Source organism: Sinohyriopsis cumingii, chromosome 15, assembly GCF_028554795.1.
Source record: "Sinohyriopsis cumingii isolate HCF-2022 chromosome 15, ASM2855479v2, whole genome shotgun sequence".
Taxonomy (NCBI): domain Eukaryota; kingdom Metazoa; phylum Mollusca; class Bivalvia; order Unionida; family Unionidae; genus Sinohyriopsis; species Sinohyriopsis cumingii.
The window spans coordinates 66,956,661-66,984,255 of NC_142975.1; the positions used below are offsets into that span (position 1 = coordinate 66,956,661).

Below are 27,595 nucleotides of genomic sequence, written 5' to 3' on the forward strand. Positions count from 1 at the left end.
GATTTTCAAATTAGCTGCTGTGGTGAACATACTGGATGTCAGATTGGCAGCATTTTCATTCAGGACCAAGTAGACATCATTAGAAGTCTTTTGGTGAAAAATGCATATCAATATATTGACCATCCATTCCGAGGGAGTAGCAACAGCTGCTGTGTTAGCCTTACTGAATGTATCATTCAAGATTATCAAGGCATCATAAGAAGTCTAATGGGGAATAAGGCCAACCAGACATAATAAGTCTTCTGATAAAGCTGGCCATCCATCTAGAAGAAGTAGCAATAAAAGTTTCCAGATGGCCATTTTGGCAGCCATATTGGAGGTCAGATTGGTACCATTTTCATCTAGGATAAACTAGACATTATAAAAAGTCTTTTACACAAAAAAGAACATGTTGAGATACTGTCCATTCAGGAAGAGTAGCAATAACAAAATTCTCAAGATGGCAGCAGTGACAATCAAAATGGATGTATAAAGCAGCACCATTCTGATTTAGAACCAACTAGATATCATAAGTCTTCTGGTGAAAACCAGATATCATCAAGACTATTTGTTCAGATGGAGTAGAGACATCAAGATTTTCAAGATGGCTGCTGAGGTGGCCAAATTAGACATCAGAACAGCACTATTTTCATTTAGCACCAACTAGACATCATAAGAAGTCCTTTAGTGAAAACCCGATGTTGACATGACCATCCATTCAGGAGGAGTAGTGATAACTTGGTTTTAAAGATGGTCACTGTTGGAGCCATACTGGATTTACCATTTTCATTTAGGACCAACCAGAAAATGGAAGGATAGCAGTCTGTGTACATAATGGTTTCAGAATAATGAGAACATCATGACTGAGATGAAAGAGGGATAAGTCTGTGTATGCAATGGTTTCTGACAAGCAAGAACACCATAACCGGGATGAAAACTGAAGGACAACCATCCCTGTACACAATGGTCTATGATTGGTGAGAGCATCCTACTTGGATGAAAATTGATGGATAAGTCTGTGTAGGATGAAAATTGATAGACAACAGTCTGTGTATATAATGGTCTCTGACTAGTGAGAGCATCCTGACCAGGATGAAAATGATGGATAAAATCATAACAGTCTGTGTATACAATGGTCTCTGACTAGTGAGAGCATCCTGACTAGGGTGAAAACTGATGGATAACAGCCTGTGTAGGATGAAAATTGATGGATAACAGTCTGTGTATACAATGGTCTCTGACTAGTGAGAGCATCCTGACTTGGATGAAAATTGATGGATAAGTCTGTGTATACAATGGTCTCTGACTAGTGAGAGCATCCTGACTAGGATGAAAATTGAACATTTTCTTTCATTCATTTTTTTTATATCTCACTTAGATTAAAGGGGCAGAAATTATGACTCAGCTGATTAAACTAGATTGATTATAAGTCTCCTCAAGATGTCTGTGAGTTCAGTCAGGAAAAAAAGAATTTAAAATCAAAAGCACATATCTTTATAATTTACATTTACTTTAAAGATGCAAATATCCTGTAGAACACTGTCACCAATATTTAAAGAAATGCATTATTATGTTACAGTGATATTTGAAGGAGCTCTTAAATTAACCATCTCTTTATGGACATGTACCTGCATTTTATTTCTCTGATAAAAGCAAACTATCAATGTCACAACTGCACTCATGCAACACACAGTATCATACAGTCTGTCTGCCATAATTCACTAAATGATGATGTAGAAAACTAATATCAAATTCCACTTTATATCAATATAAAGCTGCATACATATTTTCTTGAAATCAATAATTAGTGGATTAGTCTGTGGAAACAAAGTGAGTGGGTTGAGGAATCTTAGACCATAATTACACTAATTGATGATGTAAATCAAACACTGAAGAAATAAACTCCGCCAAGGTGTCATCAACACAAAGCTGTATAACAAATTGATTGAAATGTGACAGGAATTATGAAGTAAATGTGCTAGGAATTATGGGAGTAAATGTGCTAGGAATTACGGGAGTCAATGATACAGGAATTAGGGGAGTAAATGTACTAGAAATTAAGGGAGTAAATGTGATTAGAATTAGGGAAGTCAGTTTGAGTGGAATTAGTCAGGTAAATGTGCTAGGAATTAGGGGAGTCAGTTTGATAGGAATTAGGGGAGTAAATGTTATATAAATTAGGAGTAAATGTGATAGGAATTAAGAAAGTAGCTGTACAGAAATGAATGCATGTGAGTAAGAATCAAGACCATAACTCTGCTAAGAAAGTATTGGACTGGATGCTGAACATGCAACTCAACAAAGTGGACAATCAACCTGCAGAAGTCTCATCAATATAATGCAACCTATTAAATTAAGAAATCCGAAATTATTATCCAGAGACAAAAGTGGCTAAGTCTGACAATCTCAATCTGTAATTCTCATAAATAAGTAAGAATAATGACAATTCAACTCAACTAGGAATTCATCAATATCAACCTGCATAGCAGAATTTTTATTTACAATCCAACAATAATAAATAGAATCACTGTGCAAAAATTAAAGTGAATGGGTCCAAAAACAAGGAGCTATTATCTCTGATGAGGAACACTTAAGACCACTCATAATAAAATGCCAGGAGGTATCATCAAGAAATGAAAGTGGGTGGTTCTGATAATTAGCGGGTTTAACACATTAACTCCTAGAGGTTTTTGTTGTTTTCGCCTGAAATTCGAGTAGGAAACACATTTTGAAAGCTATTTCTGAATACATCCGAAAACACCAACTTCCAGGTGATCTTCCAATAACATACTGCCTAGTTGTGTTAGAAACAATGTTTTTCATTGGCTATTTGGCTCGTGCATGAGCAGAAGGGTAAAGTTGGAGTTCTTTTTTTCCTTCTTTTTTTTGTGATAAACGGACCCATTATTTTTGTATCAAGACCACCCTTTATTCCAAATGCCCATCTTATCCTACTTTTTGCAAAGTTTTATCTGTCTGTTTGCAGTTCATACCGGTTTGCCTTAGATCTGAGACCAAAAAGTCTAAGATCCGGACACAAAATCAGGTTCCAACCACGAGCGAATTTTGGGTAGAAAAAAATCGGGTCCAAAAATTGAGGGTTTTTCCTCTCTATGTTGGAGTGCAACTACAAATTCCAGATTATTTGGTATGATTGTAGAGCTACATCTGTCTACCTTTCTATAATACCATCCACTTGAATGTATCATGCATGACCATGACGCTACAGAGCTTGGCAGTAAGCTACTACCTCCTGCCATGTTAACTCATCGCCTGGGGTTAATGTGTTGAGACCTGTAATGGCAAACACAGAAATCATTTCATGTATTATAAAACAGCATACCAAATTTGATTGAAAGGCAGCAATAATTAGCAGTGGTTTTACGCAAAAACATGTCAGTATCAAGTTGAATCATACTTAGCTAAGGTCTTGTCAGTGTCAAGTTGAATCAGACTTGGCTAAGGTCTTGTCAAAATCAAGTTGAATCAGACTTGGCTAAGCTCTTGTCAATATCAAGTTGAATCAGACTTGGCTAAGGTCATGTCAATATCACATTAAATCAGACTTGGCTAAGCTCTTGTCAATATCAAGTTGAATCAGACTTGGCTAAGGTCATGTCAATATCAAGTTGAATCAGACTTTGCTGTCATGTCAGTATCAAGTTAAATCAGACTTGGCTAAGCTCTTGTCAATATCAAGTTGAATCAGACTTGGCTAAGCTCTTGTCAATATCACGTTAAATCAGACTTGGCTAAGCTCTTGTCAATATCACGTTAAATCAGACTTGGCTAAGCTCTTGTCAATATCACGTTAAATCAGACTTGGCTTAGCTCTTGTCAATATCACGTTAAATCAGACTTGGCTAAGCTCTTGTCAATATCAAGTTGAATCAGACTTGGCTAATGTCATGTCAATATCAAGTTGAATCAGACTTGGCTAAGGTCATGTCAGTATCAAGTTGAATCAGACTTAGCTAGAATGACCAATTCAGACAGGTTTAACTGTATACTATGATATACCATTTTTATGGGGTACCAATTTTGTGGATGTTCCTTCCCTGATGAATCAATTTACATATAAATGAAAATGCCATTTTAACCATAAACACAAAAAATGACATCCATTAAAAGAACTTGATAAATGGTGAACAATTTGCAGATGTAAGTATAACTAAATCACCTTCCCCACCTCCCACCCCTACATGATGAAGATTAATTTATAGCAAGAAAAAAAGCACACAACTTGTGTAAAGAGAGCAGAGTACAATGACCTGTCGACATGTATACCTGATGATGATAGTACTCAATTTCACTGTAAAATGTCAACATGCATACCTGATGATGATAGTACTCAATTTCACAGTAAACTGTCAACATGCATACCTGATAATGATAGTACTCAATTTCACTGTAAACTGCAAGACAAACTGTATAAATACTAATGAGATTTAAAAAGGGTAATAACACAAAAACCATGGAGCAAATTTATTGATATACAGATGTTCAGGTTATGACCATAATATTTACCAAATTTCTTGCTACATTTGGCTAATAAATGGCAATACCAAATCCACTAACAAAATCAATTCATACACTTCTGTTAGTCAAAGAAGGCAATAATTATATAAACAATGATTTGTTGATATGCATATCTTTGCACTACTGTTAAATAAAAAAAAATGGCAACGACTAAAAAAAATTGTTCAAGCAAAGTGATTGGTTAATATCTTCAGGTCATGACCATAATATTTACAGAGTTCCATGGCAATCCTTCAAAAACTGCAACAATACTGTAACTAATGATATTATATATGACACACCACCACAAGACAAAAAACAGCAATAACTCCAACCAAACTGCTGAAGCACAGTGATTTGTCAATCTGGGCACCTTCTGGTGATCACAAAAAATATTTCCAGAGTTTCACTGCAATCCAGAACTAACTCCGATAACAAGTGCTGGCCAGACACCTAGATGACGCTAAGATTTACAATATACATTAGCGGAGATACAACAAATGCTAAAGAGGTGGGAGATTATGAATTCACAATATACAAACACTATCATAACCTGTCTGTCAGTTTTCTTTTTTCTATTTATGTTTGTGTGACTTTCCTTAATGCAGATGTTCAGAAAACCTATATAAAACATATAACATTAAGTAATAAAACATATAACATTAAGTAATAAAACATAACATTAAGTAATAAAACATAACATTAAGTAATAAAACATATAACATTAAGTAAAACATATAACATTAAGTAATAAAACATATAACATTAAGTAATAAAACATATAACATTAACTATTTGACAAAATAATGACTAAAAGTCACACAAATGATGTGAAACAAGAAAATATCACAAACATGTGCCAATACAAAATAACCAATTATAAAAGTTCCATACCGGTATTTATTTATCTCCTTCCAATGAAGATTTGAGTCTAATGGAACCAATCAGAAAGAAAAAAGAAGCACTGACTGATCTGCCAATTCATTATTTGATGGCATATCAGGGTATATGTAAACTATAGTGGGATCACACCTGTATGCAAGTGTATACAGCGTACCGAAAAAATATACAAAGGATAGATCTAACAGGCCAGTCTCTTCTCAGAAAATTGTTGGAACAAGATGTTACATGCCAACTACAAACATCTCACAATGTTAATCTGTATGAAAATCCAAGTTTACAACCTCATTTCTTTTCCCTCAGACTGACAGGCTGGCCTTATTTGGTTGACTACTGGAACACTTCGGGTAATCCCTGCTACAAGTGTCAGATCACAAGCATATACACCCTCTTACATGCTTTGGACAAGGTTGATTGCACCTTCACCAGTAAGAACAGGTCTTACTTCCCTAATAAAACCTTCAGCCTACTTTAAAGTGATATATAAAAGTACTAATTCAAATGTGTTTTGTGTTGCAGTTGACCATTTTAGTAGATAATGGACATGCTATTACCATTATTTCCAGATTGTAAATAATAAATAATAACATACCCAGTTCATATCCCCCAAGTTTTCATACACCATTAAAACAAAAAAATACAATAACTTCTTTTGTTATAAGGAAACTATCATTCAAACTGAAGGAGAGGCTTTGGTTGTTGTTGTTGTTGTTATATGGTTTAACGCCATTTTTCAGCACTCGATAAGCTATACATGGCGGCCAGTATTAATGGTGGATGAAGAACCGGGAAAATCCCCGGAAAGAACCACTGACCCTTGAGAAGCTACTGGCAAGCTTTCTCACATACCCACATTGGTCGAATCCGAGACTCAAACCCATTCAGACAGAGGTGAGATGGCAGTGATTCGTAATGAGGAGTGCTTTAGACCACTCGGCCACTCACGGCCCCTCTTTCTGAGGTAAAGATTTCCTTAACAAAACAGGAAATAAGAAATATTTTGGTTCAGTATTTGGTAGAAAAGAATGTTTTGGAAAAAAGTACTTTGGTTTTGATCCGTAAGTCTGTATCAGACTCTAACACAAGAATGAAGGAATTAGAATTAAAATACAAAACGGAATTGGAGTTGAGGAAGCTGGAACTTCAGAAAGATAAAGAAAAAAAAAACAAATGCAAATGCAGTTGCAATTTGAAAAAGAACAAGAACGAATAAAATTGGAGTTACAAAAAGAACAAATAAAGTTGCAATATAAGAAAGAGGAGAGAGAGAAAGAGGCAATAAAAAGAGGAGGAAAAACAGATGCAAATGCAGTCAGATAAGGAAGAGAGAGAGAAAGAAAAACAAATGCAGTTATAAAAAGAACAAATGCATTTAGAAGCGTAAGAAAGAGAGACAGAGAATATCAATGTAGAAAGAAAGAAATGGAACTGGCAAGTGAAAAGTACATTCATACTTCAAATTCAAATTTAAGTTTTGACCTTGCAAAGAATATTAGATTAGTGCCATCTTTCAGAGAAAAAGAAATAGACAAGTACTTTACTCTTTTGAAAAAGTTGCTGAAAGTCTGAAATGGCCAAGGCAGCATTGGACTCAGTTATTACAATGTGTACTCACTGGTAAGGCTAGTGATATCTACAATTCACTGTTAGTTCACCAAAGTGGTAACTATGATGTGGTTAAAGAATGCATCCTAAGGGGTTATGAGTTAGTCCCTGAAGCTTATTGGCAAAAATTCAGAAACTATAGAAAAGAAGCTGGACAAACTCATGTCGAATTTACTAGAGAAAAAGAGCAGTTATTTGATAGATGGTGTTTAGCCAAGAATGTTGAACGAGATTATTAAAGTCTCAAACAACTTGGCATATGCATTATTGTACATGAAGATTTCAAAAACTGTGTCCATAGTGACATTAAGTCTTATCTTGACGAGCATCAGATTAAAACCTTCGAAAATGCTGCTCGTGCTGCTGATGAGTATTCTTTAACTCATAAAGTTCCTTTTGTAAATAAGACTTCTACTCAACAGTCTTCTGGCAGAAAAGTATTTCAGCCTAATATGAGCCCTTCTAAAACTCAATCTGGCATAACTTCTAAAAAATCAAACTTCAGAGAAGCTTGATTCAAGATCCTTGTCTCTTCCTACGTGTACCTATTGCAAGAGAAAAGACATGTTATTTCTGATTGCTACAAATTAAAAAATAGGCATCAGAATCAAGACAGACCTATTCCAAATGCTCTTATTTCTAAGAGGTCATGGTCACGGTCATGTATTAAAAGCAATACACTTGTCAGGTCTAATAAACCCCAGTCTGATCTGATTATGGAGAATTATGAACCATTCATATTGAAGAGTTCTATATTAGTTTTGGGTGATTCAGCCAATACTATCCCTATTAAAATTTTAAGGGACACAGGAGATTTTTATTGTCAGGTACTTAGCCTTTTTCTGAGAAGTCTTCTTCTAATGAGAGTGTTCTTATTCAGGAAATAGATTGTGGCTTTGTTAATGTTTCTCTCCATTGTGTAAATTTGTCATCAGACTTAGCTCAGGATCCGTGACAGTCAGAACAGTCTCTGTTTTACCCACTGAGGGTATTCATTTATTACTAGACAACGACCTAGCTGGAAACAAGGCTGTGGTTAATCCACTTGTAATTGACAAGCCTTGCTTGATCAGAAAGTCGACCCAATTGAAAAAGAATTCCCTGATGTATTTACAGCTTGTGCAGTTACCAGAGCTATGGCAAAGAAAGCTCTTGAGAATGATGTTGATAAGGAAAGTATTCCCTTAACTGACACATGTATTGGTCAAGCTTATGATGAAGTCACGTTCACTCCTTGTTTGGATCATTCAGAAGGTATTCATCAATGCGATCCTCTTTTAACAACTCATTCTATTTATTATAATCATGGTGATAAGCAACAATCACTTGTCATTGAACAGGGAAAAGATCCTGAGATCTCCTGTTTGTTTCAGAAGGCCATTACTGAAGCTACTGAAGTTCCTGTCTGTTATTTCATTAAAATGGAATTCTTATGAGAAAATGGAGACCTCCTGAGGTACCTGCTGATGATGAATGGTTAGTGAACTATCAAACTGTAGTTCCAAAACCTTACAGACAGGAAATACTTAGTCTGGTCCATGAAACTCCATTGGCTGGTCATTTAGAGATCAATAAAACTTATCACAAGATCTTAACTCACTTCTATTGGCCAAAAATTAAAAGTGATGTTGGTAAATACTGTAGGTTTTATCATACCTGTCAAATGGTGGGAAAACCAAATCAGAAAATTCCCAAGGCTCATCTACAACCTATTTCTGCCTCTGACGAACCATTTAGTAGAATTATGGTAGATTGTGTTGGTTCCTTACCTAAGACCAAGTCAGGTAACCAATACCTGTTGACCATTATGTGTGCGTCAACAAGGTTTCTAGAGGCAATTCTTTTGAGGAATATTAAATCTAAAACAATAGAAAAGGCTTTGATAAAGTTGTTTACTCAATTTGGCCTTTCCAGATCTATCCAATTGGGTCAAGTGTCAAATTTTAGTTTTGGAACATTCCAGCCTATTCTGCTTGAATTTGGCATTCAGCAACTATAATAAAGAGAACTTTTGAGTCTGGTAATAATGGAGTTCTGTCTCTCTCTCTCTCTTGCTCATTCTTCAACTTTTTCTTCAGGTTAGATATTATGGCCCGTACAAGGTTAAGAAGACAATGAATGAGTTAAATTATAATATTAGTGCTCCTGGGATCTAAATAAATTATAGGAGTACCAGAATATTGTAAGAGACAGCCAGGTTAAAGATGCAATTAATTTAGTTTTACCTGTCCCACTCAGTGAAGATTTAAGTGAAGGAATATCATCGGATTCTATTGATATTGGAGTGACAAATCTTCAGAATTCAGAAACTATGAAGAATCTGGACCAGAAACTTTCACAGTTGCAAGAGTAAGATATAAAAAAAACGTAAACAGTTATTATTTGAATATGAGCACTTATTTCCAGATGTTCCAACAAGGACAAGCAAAATTTTCCATGACAATGAAATTGTACATTCCAAACCTGTCAAACAACAACCGTACATGATGAACCCTTTCACAGAGGAATACTTCAAAAAAAGAAATTCAATATTTTCTGGAGAATGATTTTATAGAGCCCAGTAAAAGTGACTGAAGTTCACCATGCATACTTGTTCCAAAACCAGATAAACCTTTCTGTATGTGTACTGATTATAGGAAGGTGAATAATGTGACAAAAACAGATTCATTCCCATTACCAAGAATCGATGACTGTATTGATAAGATTGGGAATGTCAAGTATGTCACCAAATTTGACCTTCTGAAAGGATTTTGGCAAATTTCACTAATGGAAAGAGCAAAGGAAGTTTCGACATTCATAACTCATGGACTTATAAATATAAAGTAATGCTGTTTGGGATGAAAGTGTCACCAAGAACATTTCAATGTCTCATGAATAGGATTACCTCTGCTCTAGACAGTTGTGGTGCTTACATCGATGATGTCATCACCTACAATGACACCTGGAAAGAACACTTAGAAACAATTTGGAAATTCTTTGATAGACTCACAGACGCATGGCATGCTTGACGGTTATCTAAAAGTGAGTTCTGCTGCGCTAGGGTAACTTTTCTAGGACACATCATGGGACATGGACAAGTTAAACCTATAGATGCTAAGGTCAAGGCTATCTCTGAATTTCGCATGCCTGTTAATAAAAAGCAACTGATGCAATTTTTGGGTATGGCCGGATACTATCGAAAATTTTGTTCCAATTTTTCTATAACTGCTGAACCTCTGACAATATTATTGAGTAAGAAAAGAAAAAAAAAAAAACAAGTTGAAAGCCATACTTAAAAGCATGCCAGTTCTTACAGCTCCAAATTTCAGCCAATCTTTTAAACTGTCTGTTGATGCAAGTGATGTTGTGGTTGGAGTAGTTTTGATTCAAGAAGATGAAAATAGTATTGATCATCCAGTGTACTATTAGAAATTATTCAACAATCGAGAAGGAATGTTTGGCTTTGATATTGGCACAGCAACATTTTGAAGTTTACCTAAGTTCAGCTCCTTCTTCAATTATTATATTTAGTGACCAAAACCCACTTACTTTCATCGGCAAGATGAAAAATAAAAATCAAAGACTATTAAGGTAGAGTCTGTTATTACAGGAATATAATCTTGACATTAGGCACATCAAGGGAAAAGATAATTTTATAGCAGACACACTTTCCCCGTGTATAACAATGTATCATTTCATGTACACTGTGTAACTTATATGAGTTCTTTTTAACCACATGTATAATTAATCAGTGGTAAAAAGAAAGCTTTAGGTATAAAGCTTTCTTTTTCTTTATGGGGGAAAGTGTTTTGTATATTTGATTTAATTATATCTGATTTAATATATATTTATTTCAATTCAATTGTTTGTCAGTATCTTTTTAAAATTATTTTTTATTACATGATATTGTAATGTAAATTATTCACTAGAGATGATACTTTTTTTTCAGAAAATAATTTGACCTTGACTGTTAGTTTATAAAAACTAGGTGTTGATCTAAATCCTGACCATGTTTCAAAATGTGTAGCAACCTCGTAAACAAGTTCTATTTTTAAATAATTTTAAAATTATTGGTTGTTGTCAAAGTCATGATGGGACTTCATGTTTAATATGTAAACAATTTTTTATATTTTTTATTTCTTAGATCATCATCCTGCTGCCATTATTGCAAGGTAACAGGACTTCCAAGCACTATCTCTCTGATAAGAGGGAACTGTGGAGTAGTGGTATCCTCATCCTGCAACTCCTCACGAAGAGTAGTGGGACTGCCCCTATTAGCAGGCTTTTTAGCAGAATGGGAAACATCTCTCATCCTTCCTATAGGGGTATTCATATTCTGCAACTGCTTATAGGGATGGCTAAGATGTTTCATGGTTCTAGATATAAGTACAGAGGTGCCCAAAAACTAAGTATAACAGTTAGGTATAGCAGGTACCCAAAACCAACTTGTTTATGAGCTAAACACAAAAACAAAATCTAACAGGCAGTAAAGTCTGTAATAATGGTTAAAGTGACCTTTTTTGGCAAGGATGTGGTACTAAAAGAGATGCAGTGAGGATGTATAGCACATTTTTCTATGCCTGTTTTGGGGCCAAAATTCATCCCATTCCCTGGGCCAAAATTCATCCCATTCCCTGGGCCAAAATATTTCCATTTTTCCCAACTTAAGTGCCAAAAATGTCCAATCAAAACCTTTTAAAAATAGTGCCTGTAAATATACTGATATCACGGGGAACAAACTGCTACCATGACTAAAAAAGGATATAAAAAATAAAAGGAAACAAGGCCGCTAAATTATTTAAATGCGTAAAAATATAAGTTAACATGTTTAAAACAACATTCTAAATTTTGCAATTTACCTTTTAATGCATATATATATATATATATATATATATATATATATATATATATATATATATATATATATATGCAGAAACTATTATGATATTGTGTTATCACTGACTCAGCAATTATGGACAGCAACAAATGCATTATACTTCATATATGATGACAGCTGCACACACACACACACACACACACAATATACCATGTATACTCACTTTTAAGTCTAGTCCATCAAATACTTACAGATATGGATACACGCAGTTTGCTAAGAGTAATAAGTAAAACCAAAAATGTATCCCTTTATCTGCCAATGCATTATGCTACAGCAGATCATGGTATATGTCACTGGCAGTTGGAGTTAACTTATAAGCAACTTATAAGCAAGTATATATGGTATACTACAGCATAATTTTTAAGTAATCATAGTTCTCCCTTGAACCAAGGCTTGGTAAAAAGCTTGTCCCCATTGTTAAAAATGTGAAAAGATTTTTATCTAAGTAACTTCGTTTCTCACACTAAACCTAATCCACTCCCCTTCCGAAGGTATTTACAATACCGATCTCTGAGCTTAACACATAAAGGAGCAGTAGTGGCTAAGTGGTTGGGATGCCAGACTCAAGATAGAATACATGACTGAATCCCAAAATGACCTACTTGTGTTGCTGTGCTGTAAATCACCAAACTTCATCATATTAGAAATAACATACAATCATGAAAAGACAAATGCTTACATGATAAACATGGTAAAATATATATTTGTTTAAATATCAAGTCAAACTGCAATGTGCAAAGATCCGGAGCTGCTTTCACATAATGCGCTGGTAGGTCTGGATCTATGCAGTAATCTACAGATATTATACTTGTGGAAATTATACATGATCAAATCACACCGCTAACCAAAATGGTTCCTCCCATGTGCTTGAAAAATCAACCTCAATTTCTACAGCATACTATCTTTAGCAGTTATAAGTAAAACTAATTTTGCCAGACTAGACAATAGCAGCTTCAGAAAATGCAATGAATTAATTACAAAATATATACAAAGTGAACAAAAGTATCAACTTTTTTTTACAATTTATCTTTCAAGTCCAGGAAGTGAGTATTTTTGAGAGGTGCACATCAGAAAAAAGTCCAAGCTGTATACTCTAAAACAAAGTACACCCATCAATCATACATCATCATCATCATCATCAGTTCCGTAGGCTGGAAGATTATTGGGGCACCGCACAAGACCTAACAACCAGCTTTCTCCATTCCTCTCGATTTTCCATCTTTCTCAGTGAGTCACTCAAGAGTCAAGCCTGTCCACTCTCGAATGTTATCTTCCCACCTCTTTCTTTGCCTGCCTCTCTTTCTTCTTCCTCGTATGATTGTCTTGGTGATCGTGAGACATACCCATACCACTGCAATTTCCGTTTTTTCACTATGAACAGGAGGCCACTGTGAGGCCCAATGGCTTGTCTTATCCTTTGCCGTATTTCTTCATTGGTGATATGGTCTTTGTATGTGATGCTGAGGATCTTTTGGAAACATCTCTGTAGCCTGTATCATTTTCTCCGCTGTTATGGTCCATGGTTTGCAGGCACAGAGAAATATGGAGATCACCAATGAGTGCATCAGTCTGACTTTTGAGCTGAGTGAGATGTTCTTGTCCTTCCAGATGGGCTTCAGTTTTGTCTGTGCAATCCTGGAGAGTATTTCAGGCTTCAATACTTCATCTGTTACAGTTGTCCCCAAATACTCGAAGCTGTGGACTGTTTCTAGTTTTGTACCTTGGACCCTGCTGTCAGTGCTGATGCCTTTGATGTTGTTGGTCATCATTTTGGTCTTCTCTGCACTAATTTCCATGCCACAGGCTGCAGAGGTTTTGCCAAGGCTCTCTACTAAGCTAGCTAATTCTTGCTCATTTCCTGCTAGTCCATCAATGTCATCAGCAAAGCGTAAGTTGGTGATTGTTCTGCCTCCAATGCTGACTGTCCCTGTATGCTTATCAAGCACGTCTGCCATGACTCTCTACAGAAAGATGTTGAATAGTGTGGGAGAGAGCAGACAGCCTTGTCTGACTCTGACTGTCATTTGAACCAGTCCCCTATGCTGCCGTTGAAGTATACTGCACTGGTGGCCTTGTCACAGAGGTGCTCTGTTACTGTGATGAGGTTGGCATTGATGTTGTATGGTCTCATGGTCGCCCACAAGGCTGCATGCCCTATCCTGTCAAATGCCTTCTTGAAATCCACGAAGACATGGTACAGATATTGCTGGTGTTGGATGTACTTATCACACAATATCCTGAGGTTGAAGATCTGCTCTGTTGTTCTGCACCCTACTCTGAACCATGCCTGCTCCTCGGCAATAATCTTTTCAGCCTGTGGTTTTAGTCTGTTAAGCAATATCCTTAACATGACTTTGCTTGGATTGCTTATAAGACTGACTGTACGTTGGTTTTGACACTGTTGCATGTTGCCTTTCTTAGGGAGGGTGATGATCAGTGGTTGGGTCCATAGCGATGGCCATACTCCTGTTTGCCAGATCCTGTTGCAGATGTTTGTGAGGGTGCTGATCATTGCTTCTCCCCCAGCTTGGATTAGTTCTGCTGGGATGTTGTCCACTCCTGCAGACTTATACTTTTTCAGTGATCTCACTGCGGCTTCTTCGCGTATGATAGGGTGGTTGTCGTTAGTTGCTGGAGGGACGTTCAGTACCTCTGGATCTATTGTGGCTTGGTGGTTGTAATGTTCTGTGCAGTACTCTGTCCATCTTTTCAGAATATCTTTTTCTTCTTTGAGGCAGTTTCCAGCTTTGTCCTGTAAGGAGGTAACCTGCCATTGTTTTGTGCTTGTTAGAACATGGACCAGTTGGTACGCTTTCCTGCTGTTGTTCCTTTTCAAATTTCCATCAATCTCTTTGGACATTTCTTCTATCCAGTTCTCTTTTGCTTTCTCAAGCTTTTCTTGACTTCCCGGTTGACTGCCTTGTACTGCTCTGCCCCTTTTTTATTGTTCTTTGTCTTCTTCAGTTCCCTCCTCTTGTCACACAGGTTTAGAACCTAAGCTATGATCCAGGGTTTCCTGACTGGGTGATGTCTACTGAGGATATCACTGGCTGTTTCGGTCATTGCTGTATTGACGGTGGTAATCAACATGTCCATGTCAGTATTGTCAGCATTGAGGATAGTGAGTGGTGCAAATTTCCAATCAGTCATTGCCTGAAAGGTTTTTGCTACTTTGGTATCCTTCAGTTTCTCAATTTTCGAGATCAGATTTTATTCTTGTGTGGCTCTCTTTCTTGACCTTCTTTAGATGTAGTGTGAAGGTCGTCATCACCAGATCATGGTCACTTCCTATGTCCACTCCAGGAAAGCTTCTAGTTTTGGTGATGTTTATACTTGACTGTAGGTGCCTCTTCACCATGTTGTAGTCGATCTGTGATGGTCTCCGCTTGGATTGTGCCATATCCATCTTCTGGATACTCTGTGCTGACCGAAGGTGTTTGCCAGCATAAAGTCTTTTTAACTAGAGAATTGCAGGAGCCACAGTCTTCTCACATTTGTTGTTGTTGTTGTTGTAGGGTTTAACGCCATTTTTCAGCACAAGATAGGCTATACATGGCAGCCAGTATTAAAGGTGGAGGAAGAACCCAGGAAATCCCCGGAAAGAACCACCAACCCTCGAGAAGCTACTGGCAAGCTTTCTCACATACCCATATTGGCTGAATCCGAGACTCGAACCTACACAGACAGAGGTGAGATGGCAGTGATCCGTAACGGAGAGCGCTTTAGACCACTCGGCCACTCGGGGCCCTTCTCACATTTGTCTGTGCATTACAGAAGCACCCAAATGTCAAACACCAATAAATCAAAATTATTAAAAGTTCTTAAATTATTAAAGTTCTTTTAACAATACCTAAGATATTACAAAGTCTTTTTTAAATAGCCATGATAACCAGTGAGGAAAATCTGGGAAATTCTTTTTCTTTATAACTTTAACCCTCTCAAAAAAAAAAAGGTAAAGTGCAACCTTAAAACAAATATGAAAATTTGTGGAAATATTTTTCTTACTTTCATATCATCATGTATGATGTTTTCAATAAAACTATAGTAGCATGGATGTTATGCATGAAAATAAGTAAATTATACTCATTTTGTTCTTGCTTACTTGCTTATTATATGCCTTGAGGTAGTATATTGTGTGTAATGACTTTAATAATGTGGAAATTAGAAGTCTTGGAACACAGAAGTAAAGTCAACTTAATTTTAACTGTTCTATTAAGTAAAAGTAGGTTGCTGTTGATCTAGGGTTTAACGCCATTTTTCAGCACAAGATAGGCTATACATGGCGGCCAGTATAACTGGTGGAGGAAGAACCCTGGAAAACCCAGGGAAGAACCACCGACCCACGAGAAGCTACTGGCAGGCTTTCCCACGTACCCACGCTAGCCGAGCCTTGGACTCGAACCCATGCAGACAGAGGTGAGATGGCAGTGATCCGGAACGGTGAGCGCTGTAGACCACTCGGCCACTCGGGGCCCAATTAAGTAAAAGTAAAAGAAAAATATGCTAAAAATGTTTCTTTTCAATCATTTATAATGAAATTAAGGAAAACATGCTGACAAAGCATATACACTTTCTTCCATATAGTAGTATTGGATGAATAACCTTCTGACCTTTGACTTCCATGAACCTGACTGGTTCCATCCCTGTTCAAACTGTAAAATTTATTAGTGGCATCTCAGAAATAATTGTGCTAAGTTTCATGTTCCCGTCTTGCAGCATAAACTTGGTTGTTTATGTTGAAAAAATGCAGTGTGCATTTAAAAGAGATCACTTTTCAGAAAAGGGGGGGGGGGCTTCGCTTGTGTGGGACTTTGCAATGAATGAATACTGTTCTGTGGGGGAAAAAATGAGAATTATTCTGAAGGTCTGTTTTTTTGATGCTTCTCACTTAAATGTTTCAGCTATACAACCAAAATTAAATTATACAATAATAATACATATGTGGTCCAAATATGTACTTCTGAGAGTGACTGTTGTAAGGTGAAGTTGTCTGCATTTGCAACATGTACAGCAAAGAGAATGTTGGCATACCTCTTATGTTACTTTCATGTACTGTGGCTGAAATTTCTTCTGATATTATACTTGTGGAAACTGTATAAGCACTCAGCTAACCAAAATGGCTGCTCCCTTATGCCTGAATTAGTCTACAGTAGACTATCTTTAGCAACTAGGGGCCGTCCATTTAGTATGTACGAATGTTGTTTTTTTTATACATATGCTATGCATGGGGGGGGGGGCTCTACTGATAATGTATGTACACATAGGAAATGGGGGGGGGGGGGCTTGATAATAATTTGACTAATATGTAACCTAGCGTTTGGATTTTAGGGGACACTAGACAAAATGTTACGCATCTTATTTTTTGATGCAACCAGTCATTTACCAGACCTGTCAACCATGATGAGTCTGTCTCAGTAAGGCAGTTGATTTTTTTCATATGATTGACCAGTTTTCAGTAAGGTGTAACAAAATATCAACAACTGCTATTGTAAAGCTGGAAACGTAATTAAAAGTTTGATGCATCAACGATAAACATTGTTTATTTACCACTATAAACATTGTTTATTTACCACTAGTACAGTTGCACAAACTCTAGTTCCAAACCACATGTAGCTGAATGGCTTGTTGCCATCTCACAACTTGACGTAATTCTTGGTAATTCTTTTCCATTTCACATGATGAAGGAAATCATATTTCCTGCCTCGAGACATACTCAAATTGGCACACGATGTCCAGTAAATGTAATTGTGTCCTTTCCAGCTTTTATTTACAAGAATCTGAATACTCCTTTTTACTCTTCTGTATTGATTATTAACACTTTTCAAGAGGCTTATTTTTCCTTTCGTCTCAAACATGCATCGCTTTCTGGACGCTGTTTTTAACAATTCTATAATCAACAGTTTGATCATGCAGACGCTTCACATGAACAAATAGGTGCAGTTTAAAGCGTCTGGGTGCTGCTGTACAGTTAGTCTGGTTCCCTGACTAATTTCACTAATTCTAAGATGAAACCCAGATCCAAATAAAACATGGATGAACCAACTATCCTGATTTTTTGACAAAGATCATTTTCACGTAGTTTTTGCTAGTATGTTGTCAGTCAGTATTTTATGGGCAATTTTTGTAAGACTTATGGCAAAACTGTAAGAATTGGCAGGTCTGATTTAATGTCAATGGACTATCTGTTTTATTAAACATGTTAAAATTTTTAATCCTTGATCATTTCTGCATGGATTAAATATAGGTTGTTCTACAGAATTGGGGGGGGGGGTGCATCAAGTGTATGTACACATGGGTGGGTGGGTAAAAAAGTATGCATGTGTACAGGGAGGGGGGAGGGGTCAAGTTTTGCCAGATTTCTGCATACATACTAAATATTGCCCCTTACCGAAAATTGGGACATTAATTCATTTGTGAATTTTACAAGCGTGTAAAGGCATAAGGAGCCTTTTACTAGACACGATACTAGCTGCTTCTGCAAGTGCAATGAATGAATAATAAAATATATAATAAGTTTTAAAAAAAGAGTTATTGGCCCTTTTTTAATACAATTTACCATTGAAATCCAGGAAGTGAATATGACCAATATGAGCTAGCAGGTTTTTTAATAGGCATGCATCTGAATTAAAACCAAGCTGTATACTCTATAACCCAAAGTACACCCATCAATCATACACACAAACTATACACATCTGAAGCAAAGCCAAGCTGTATACCCTACAACCCAATGTACACCTATCAATCATACACACAAACTCTATACACATCTGAAGTAAAGCCAAGCTGTACACCCTATAACCCAAAGTACACCCATCAATCATACACACCTGAAGTAAAGCCAAGCTGTATACTCTATAACCCAAAGTACACCCTATGGAAAATACGAACTGTAAAGCACCACATGGACAGTGTCAGACTTGTAAACAATGTATCACAGGTTTGATATCTGCACATGCCAGCCTGGCTTGTCTATCTTGGTATGTCCTTACTAATTTCTTCCCAGCACGATACAGCCAATAATGTGTTCAAAGTGCCATTAAAACCCACAAATAATACCAATCAAATTTTTTGTGCTCTGATTCAGTTTGACTAGACCAGTTTTTCAGGTGAAGTGTCTTTCATTAACCATTGATTAAGTTCTTATCTACATCTCTGCCACAGATCACATACAAATACACCAGCTCTTCTCACTGATCACACACAAATACACCAGCTCTTCTCACAGATCACATACAAATACACCAGCTCTTCTCACAGATCACATACAAATACACCAGCTCTTCTCACAGATCACACACAAATACACCAGCTCTTCTCACAGATCACATACAAATACACCAGCTCTTCTCACAGATCACACACAAATACACCAGCTCTTCTCACAGATCACATACAAATACACCAGCTCTTCTCACAGATCACATACAAATACACCAGCTCTTCTCACAGATCACATACAAATACACCAGCTCTTCTCATAAACATACTTGTAAAGCATTTATGAGTTGTCTTGAGACAGTCCAGATTTGTCTGAAAATTGTAGAAGCTGTAACATGTCTTTTCTAAAAATTACAACGGAAAATTAAAAAAAGGTACCTGAACAGTATGCTGATGAATAAATCGTACAAACATTAAATTAGGAAAGATTGAAGGTTCAGTGGGTAATGATTCCAATTTTGACCTACCAGCCCAGGAAGGATACTGTGAGGAAAATGCACTTTAAATTCAATTTTTGTTTTCTTTTCTTTAATTTTATATTAAAAGCTGGATTACCAAATGAAACTTCACTTGCTGCACATGATAAATTGAGCAAGGGAACCATCGTCCTCTGAAGTTAAAAGTCCTATACATGTAGCAATGTGAAAATGTTCTGCAATCATGAAAAGGATAATGCTCACAGTAAAGTATATTTTACAAAATTAAAATTGAATTTTTGGAGAAATTTTAGCAAGTTCTTGTGATCATTCTGTACATGATTTTTAAACATGATAATTTAGTACATTATTTTTTGTACCATGTACCCATTCTGATTTGAGTAAAGAATGAATACTGATTCTACTGATTATGTTTTTGTTTAACTATTTAATCTGCTAATCAGTATGGAAGAAAAGAACAATCATCTAGACTGGTTTGTAGCAAGGGCTGTATTGAAACCATGCTACAGTCATGGTTACTGCAACCATGCCTGAAATATCCAAACAATAATGTTTGGAATAGACTTACACTTCAAAATGCACTTGTGGTTTCTAGAATGGGGGACAATAACTTTCATAAAAGTATCAATATTTATTTTCCAGTCCACTTTTTCTGATTTTGGATGTGTTGTACAAACTCTGCTGAAGTAGGCAAAATCAGATTAGAGTGGAGATCAACTTATAACAGGCACAAATATCTATTTTTGGATGACTGTTCAAATTCCAGGTTCTCCTGTAAATCTTGGATTTCATGTTAGGAAGAGTTATCATAAGAAACATAAATTTGCCACTTTCAAGATGGTGTAAGCGGTACTTAGTTTAGTAAATTGAAATGTCATCAGAACATCATAATGTGTGCATTGGAGCTATTATGTCAGCATTCTGATTTTAATCAGATCTGGGAGGCAGATTTTGGTACAAAATTTTAATCAACCATTTTTGGAATGACCACTGCTTTGGGTCATCAAAATGTTTACAATCATGTTTAAAGGGCAGCATTCCACCCCAAAGGCTAGGAACACATGCCCACCACCCACCAAATTTGACGGAGATACTAGTGATGAGCCAGAAAAATAGGAAACCAAACAATGTGCATGCCCAGTGCAAATACAGAATGTTCTGACATGGTTCCAGGAGAAATGGATTCAGATTCCCACTATTAGGCTTGAACTTTTTCGTTCTTTGTAAAAATAACAGTATATATGCTGTACAAAACAACAAAATTTTCATTCCTGGTGTAAGTTTGGCTACTAGTGGAAATTTTAAGTTGGAACATAGATTGTTGTATTCAGACTGTGCACAGCTATTTTCTACCAAACAGTGTTTTATACAAGCAGAAAAGAGTCTCCACTGCAGATCAAAGCAATAAATGAAAGAAGAAAAAAACAGATGGTGATAACAGAATAGATAAAAACAAGCTGCAAGCAGTTACAATATTTCTCTCATGATAAGAACAGTGAGTCATCTAAATGAGCAAATCTTACATATGATGTGTGCAATAAAGCATGAAGAGTTTGCATAGCAAATCACAGCAATTTCTGGAAAAACAGTCATGCATGATGGTGATAACTTAACAGAATAATCAAGCTTCAATCAGTTACTGCAGCTGATGTAGAACTTCCATCTCAGTCAATTACCTACTGGTGTTTTCATGTGTTCAAATAAAAAGTATAGTCACACTTTCCTTTTTAGATATCATACAGGCATACCACATATCTAGTTAAGCTTGCAGTTTTTACATGAAACAGCCACACATGGACAAATTTTTGACTGACAAATTGATTGACAAAATTTTGACTGACAAATTGATTGACAAATTTATAGATGTGTATTCTCCAGGTCTAATATCAGAAGATTTTATCTACTGACTGAGAACAGCTGTACAGTCTTTTTGGATATATAATTTCTTCAAGCACATCAATTATGACAGAGTTCCTCCTAAACTGCTTAAAATAAAGACTTCAATCCTTGCTTTGGTTTGGCTTGGGGTTTTACAGCACTGCATGACATAAAGGTTACATCATGCCCAGGCAAGCAAATTACACACAATGGTAACTGATCCACCCTGATCTTATGGTGGGAATCAAACCTGCATGCTTCTAACCTGGAGTCCAATGCCTTAACTTGAGCCACTAAGATTTCTTTGACACGGAATAAGATTGGGAGTGGGGACAATTCTGTATAAAATGTGTGGTAATTTCAGGTATTTTAGGGCCAAAAAAAGTGTTTCCGGTTGGCCAAACATCCCTGTTGCTCACTGCTGAACCTAGTGCTCAGAAACTCTGATAGCCCGATGCACAGGGCCCCTCTAACTTTGGATTGGGCTCATCCTGTATTCCAAGTGAGGTGCCTGTTGAGCTTTGTTGAAAAAAATTAATTAATTTGCCTGAGGAAACTTTGATCATGCTGATGAAATGCGTAAATGTATTTTCAAAATACTGACCTACCTGCCATAAAACAGAAATTTTAATTAAATCACTATACTACGTGAAATTGAGATCTGATTTTAATCAAACTGAGGCATGGCGTGTCATGGTAAAAATATGATTTTGTACTCCCAAATCCCCTGACAGTCATGTTTCCACGAAACACAATTTTCAGTAATTTTCAACAAAAAACCAAAACCAAACAAACAAAACAAAACACCGCTTTCAGTATATTCCCATTACATGTATAAATGGTAAACCATCATGATTGGAGCTGATATAAAACTATTCCTTGGGCAGTTTAAATAGCAGCAATTAAAGGCAAAGAGATCAGGTATAAACCACCACTTCTCATAATACATGTACTTCACTGGCTGACAATAACTAGTGAGATGTGTTTGAAGGCTGCAGTGGGTGAGACCACTGTACCAATTTACATAGGTAGGATCAGGAGGTGGAGCAACCCATTACAGGTAAATCAAAGAGATGCTAGACGGGTGTACAAGAACGAAAATTGTTAAATATTATTGCCTTGAATGAATGTTTAAGCCACATGCATTATATTTATAATAAGTTTGTGAACAGCAGCAACATTTCTTTAAAGTTGGATTTTACTGCATATATAAAATATATATAGAATGCAAAGCATGATGATTTCATTTCTTGGAATATTGTTCAAGTGTAATTCATTTTTGAAGCCAATTTTGGAAGCAATTAGCTATCAGTGAAGCCCAACAAAGATAAATTCCAGAACTCTTGGTTGATGGAGTTTTATTTTGTGTAACAAGCTATTAATTCTTTGCACATACTGCAAAACAATACATCATCATACGTCAACTCAGTTATAACCAGGACAGGATTCATTCAGAGAATCCAACAGAGTAATTTGAACACCAGGACCTTCTAGTCCCTGGTGGATATTGAATGACATTAATGACACTTGCATTACCTTCAAATCCCTTGGAACCCTATTGAATTTATATCTGAATTGTAGCTATTGTAACATTGTGTGACAACATTAAAAAAAAAGGAAATTTTGGGCATGTGGTAACTGAAGTCTGGGCTTGTGAAATTTCATTCAGGGCTTTTGAGTTTATTTAAGTCACCAGCCCTAGGCCTGTCCCTAAAAACATTTTTCTTTGAGCACAGCCCTAGCACACACACCCCTATGGTTAAAAAACAATTACTTTAAATATAAATAATTTGTTACATGTTTAGGCTCTTACAAAACTTAACAAGAAAAGAGTGAAGACAACAAGCTTTGTAAAATTTAACAAATAATTTATTTCCCTGAAAAAACAAGGTAAAAATGAGAAAAAGAACTTATGGTTTTATGAATCAAATCCAAAAATAATCCAAGAATTAAAACCAAAAATTAAAAAATAGAAGTCCTAGTAATAAAAAGTCCTAATGAAACTTAGTTTGAATCGTGATGAAATCCAAAATGGAAGGTGATGACATATGCTGTGGTCAGCGTCGTATTGATGTGTCAACAGTTCTTTGTTGAATCACAGAAAATCTTATTCCAGTGATTTAAATCAGTGTAAATTGATAACTGTCCTTGTCCAAGATTTAATTTTGAGCTCAAGTATTTCCAGGGAAAAATAATCTCTTGGAATTAGCCCAAAAATAGTCATAACGTGAAACACTACTTCTCAAGTGTTAAGGCACTAATGACTATTCTTTATCAAAACATCAATAATAAATCTAGCTACAATGCAGAACAGATGTCCAGATGTAGGTAAGTCCTCTGGGAGTTTGTAACAATTGCTGCATGTTATTTGTCAAGTACTCCAAGTATGGCCTCGATTTCACTTTATGAATCTTACTCTTTGAAAGATTTACTACAACTCTTATTGGTTCTGAATCAAGGTCAGGAACTAGGTCAGCATTAGATACAAAGTTTATATTATTAGTTGTTTATTAAAAAAACAGGTCAAACAGAACGGAAATGAATTTCTGGACAATATCAAATCCAGCAAATAAAGTTACATTAAAATAGCATGTAATGAAATAAAAAAATCTAAAATTTATAAACAAACAATTAAATTAAATCAAATATACATAACAAATGTTTAAAAAAAAAACAATAAACAAATTTAAAAACCAACCTGCCTACCATAATTTAAAACCAGTGCAATAGGAATCATATTTTTTCTGCCTAACTGTTGTGCAACTCCTCCTACATCTTTCAAGAGAGATTTCAAACCTTGGAATATTTTTTGGCAGAGGGCTTATAATGTGCACAATGATTTTAATATTATACAACAGCCCTTGGGAGTAGGGATATAAGGGTGCAGATTGTTTTACATAAATTTAAAGCTTGAAAACATTTGTTACACAACACTTGTTCCCATGCTTGTAGCTGTTATCATCTCCCACCATGTAAGCACGAGTGTCCCTACCTACCTCCAAACTATTTCACCAAGATAAGGATCCAAAGTCCAAAACAGTTCCATACATCTGTTTTTGTGTTGCATTATGCATTGGTACCTTAATGGCCATAAAGTGCCAATTAGAAGTAAAAGCCCTGTGTACCAATTAAATCTCAGATGGCAGTGTAGAAGATGCATGATGTTACTTATGTACTCAACCATTCAAGTACCCACATCCAAAATAGGCAGATAACATTATTGCTGCTCTTTCTTCAAAAGCTTGAGGATGAAAACTCACCAATGATGTTAAAAATTTATCTTAGAAATGGTGTGTAATGACCAACCCATATGTCAACATATCAGTTGGGTCTTTGAAAAGGCTCTTTAGTCCTACTATGGGGCATACAGTTTTGACCCAAGAGAGAAAGCTTAGTACTGAGACCACCAGTATGTATGTATGTGTGTGTGTGTGTGTGTGTATGTATGTATGTATGTATATATGTATGCAGTATGTATGATGTATGTATGTATGCATGCATTCATGCATGTGTGCATGCATCAGAGGTCTCGCTAGGATTTTAAAACTAGGAGTCCAGGACTCCCATTTTGGTAAAAATAGGAGTCCCACCATCAAAAGCTGCAGTCCCGTCTATCCTACAGAATCAACACAGACCTGAGTGCATCTATTTTTAGATGGAGAGGTTTTCATAACGTAATCACTCACTTTAATATAGCTTCTTTACAATAGTCCATTGACAGGATTGCAAATTTATGGTTTATTTATTTGTCTATGTCCTTGTAGTAATTTTAGGCAATGGTTACTAGTATGTGATTTGCTGTTTTTTCCCCGTATTTTTTGCAAATATGTGTCAAGTCGGAAAACAGATTAGACCTTAAAGCGCATCTCGCGAATTCCACAACATAGCATTGTCCCATACGTTTCTGACGTACATAATTTGCATTTTAAAGTTAAATCTTTAATAAAATAATACTTTGGCTTTGCTTTCAATGATTTGTATATTTTTCTGAACATATATGCCCGATGATTTACAAAAACAGACAATCTAATAAACTGTTACATCCCAGACTTAGCGAAGTCTGACATTATTTCCCATTAGGACTACTGGTTCACTTACAGTTTCAAACTAATTTAATGACGAAATAGTGTACAAGAGGCAGCTAATATATATCCAGATCACTGATTCTGATCTTAAAACACATGTTTGTATATTTTGTCATCAAAAGATATCATGCAGGAAATTAATAGTTGCTAGCTTACTCAAAGAAGGGTTAATGGTCAATCAGCTATCAAAACATATGCTTGTGAATGGGCAAGAGTTTGTTTGTCAACGTAATTGATATCAAAACTAGGCCTAGCTACTGATGTCTTGATGAATACATTTTGCTACAACACTAGAACTAATCGGGCTAAAGCGAGGGCCATTTTTTTTTAAAGTATGGTCAGTCAATGTACTTCTTCAATAGCTCTTGTTCGTCCATCAGAGTGATATTGAATTTTGTCAATCCAACTAAGGACATATTCCAAATACTAAGCTAGGCATCACACACTTTCTTACACTTAGCTACTGTCCTATCCGAACCATCAATTCGAGCACTCTTCAGAATCTCATTACAATCTTCGTTAAGTTTGCCATTTAACCCCAAAATACTTATCCAAATTTACGAATGGCATTTTGTCAAAGTCTTAACATGTCTTGATTCTCATGCACTACTTATTCCGATACATTCGAAAAATGAACACAATAACAAAAGCTAAAGTTGTTTATTTGATGTACTTTTATAAATGACCACATGTACATCTCTGGGTCGTTTTGACTCTGAATTCAATCATTGTAAATATCAGTACATTTCCCACCCGGCTGCCAGTCAAAGTCTTTGAACTTACCGCCCAGCTATTGTATCATGTTCTTTTTGATGTATGTACATCAAGGGGTCTTTTAGTCATTGAATTCTGTCATTGTAAATATCAGCACAGCTAACTGATCAACACATTTTCCCACAAAGCAGGTGGCTGAAGCAGGACTGGCAAGTCTTTGAATTTTGCCGCACACCTATTATATGCATATGGAGGACTCCCGCCTCAGTGAGTTTCTGCGTCCCAGATGAAAAATTGGTGTCCAAATATGCGTAATTAAGCATTTCCAAGATCTCTGATGTATGTATGTATGTATGTATGTATGTCATCATCAAACTTCCCAATGACAATTATTGCCCTCAATGGTCTTTTACAATGTTGTCTATGTACTAAACTTTGAGTGGAATCATCACAATATTGAATAATACGAAATTGTGACATCATAGCGCATGACATTTAGTCCAGATTGTACAGTATGACACCTTTAGGTTCACTTCGTCCAAAAATGTCTACATACTTTAACATTGATTTTGCCCTATGCAATTCTCGGTGTGTCTAAGGAATGTGGATGTATCAGAATCCAGATTAAGTCAATACTTGCCACCTGAAGGTATGCAGAATTAAATTCTATAAAATGACACCCCAATGATATCCCAAATTTTTGGTGTCTCTGTCTCAGATGGCAGTGTAGAAGTTGCATGATGTTACTTATGCACTCAACCATGCAAGTAGTACCCACATCCAAAAAAGGCAGATAACATTAAAACCGGTGCTGAATGCCTACATGACCTGTATGACTTTTACTATACAAAAAGTGAATGCGAAAAATTATCATGATAAAGTCTTGTGTCATAGGTTATAGTACAAGTCACACAGGTCCACATTGCCTTGGATGATCATGGTTACCACAGTAAAACAAAACATAGAGATCGATATTTTCGTCGACAAGTTTTGTGGTTACAGTTATGGTGCAGATCATTAAATAATCAGGAACTGAATAGACTTTGGTTAACTAAAATTACTGTACCTTGTTAAATTTTAAAAGAGCAATTTATATTTCATTTAAAATGAGTAAATGAGCATACATGACCCATGTGACTTGTACTATAAATGTTGTAATTACCTCTTACCTTACAAACAGTTATAGCAATTGTACATGATGCAGAAACTTGCGTGAGATTTGTCGACTTCGCTTTAAACATAAACTTTTGATAAAATTGTGTACCGCTAACCGCCTGAGGAAACAAAAAACTAAGTCATTAAACGCTTATAAGATTAAGTAGATACTCAAGTGTCTTCGAGATATATTAATTTGTTCATGATGTAAGCGACTTTTAGTCACTTAA

At 36.0% G+C, this 27,595-nt stretch overlaps 1 pseudogene across 5 annotated transcripts in view; it reads right to left on the reverse strand.

Annotated features, from left to right (window-relative positions):
• LOC149781981 (GDP-fucose transporter 1 pseudogene) overlaps positions 1-27,595 on the reverse strand; it is a 49,664-nt pseudogene extending 22,069 nt beyond the window's left edge. For 2 of the 5 annotated variants that reach the window (XR_016414840.1, XR_016414836.1), the window contains exons 1-2: positions 27,380-27,595; positions 3,156-3,273 (exon numbers count right to left, since the gene is read on the reverse strand). The product of XR_016414840.1 is annotated as a GDP-fucose transporter 1 pseudogene, transcript variant X5 (transcript). Of the gene's footprint in view, positions 1-3,155; positions 3,274-5,681; positions 5,759-21,147; positions 21,404-27,379 lie in introns of those variants that run through there. The other 3 variants (XR_016414837.1, XR_016414838.1, XR_016414839.1) reach the window with 3 other exon arrangements.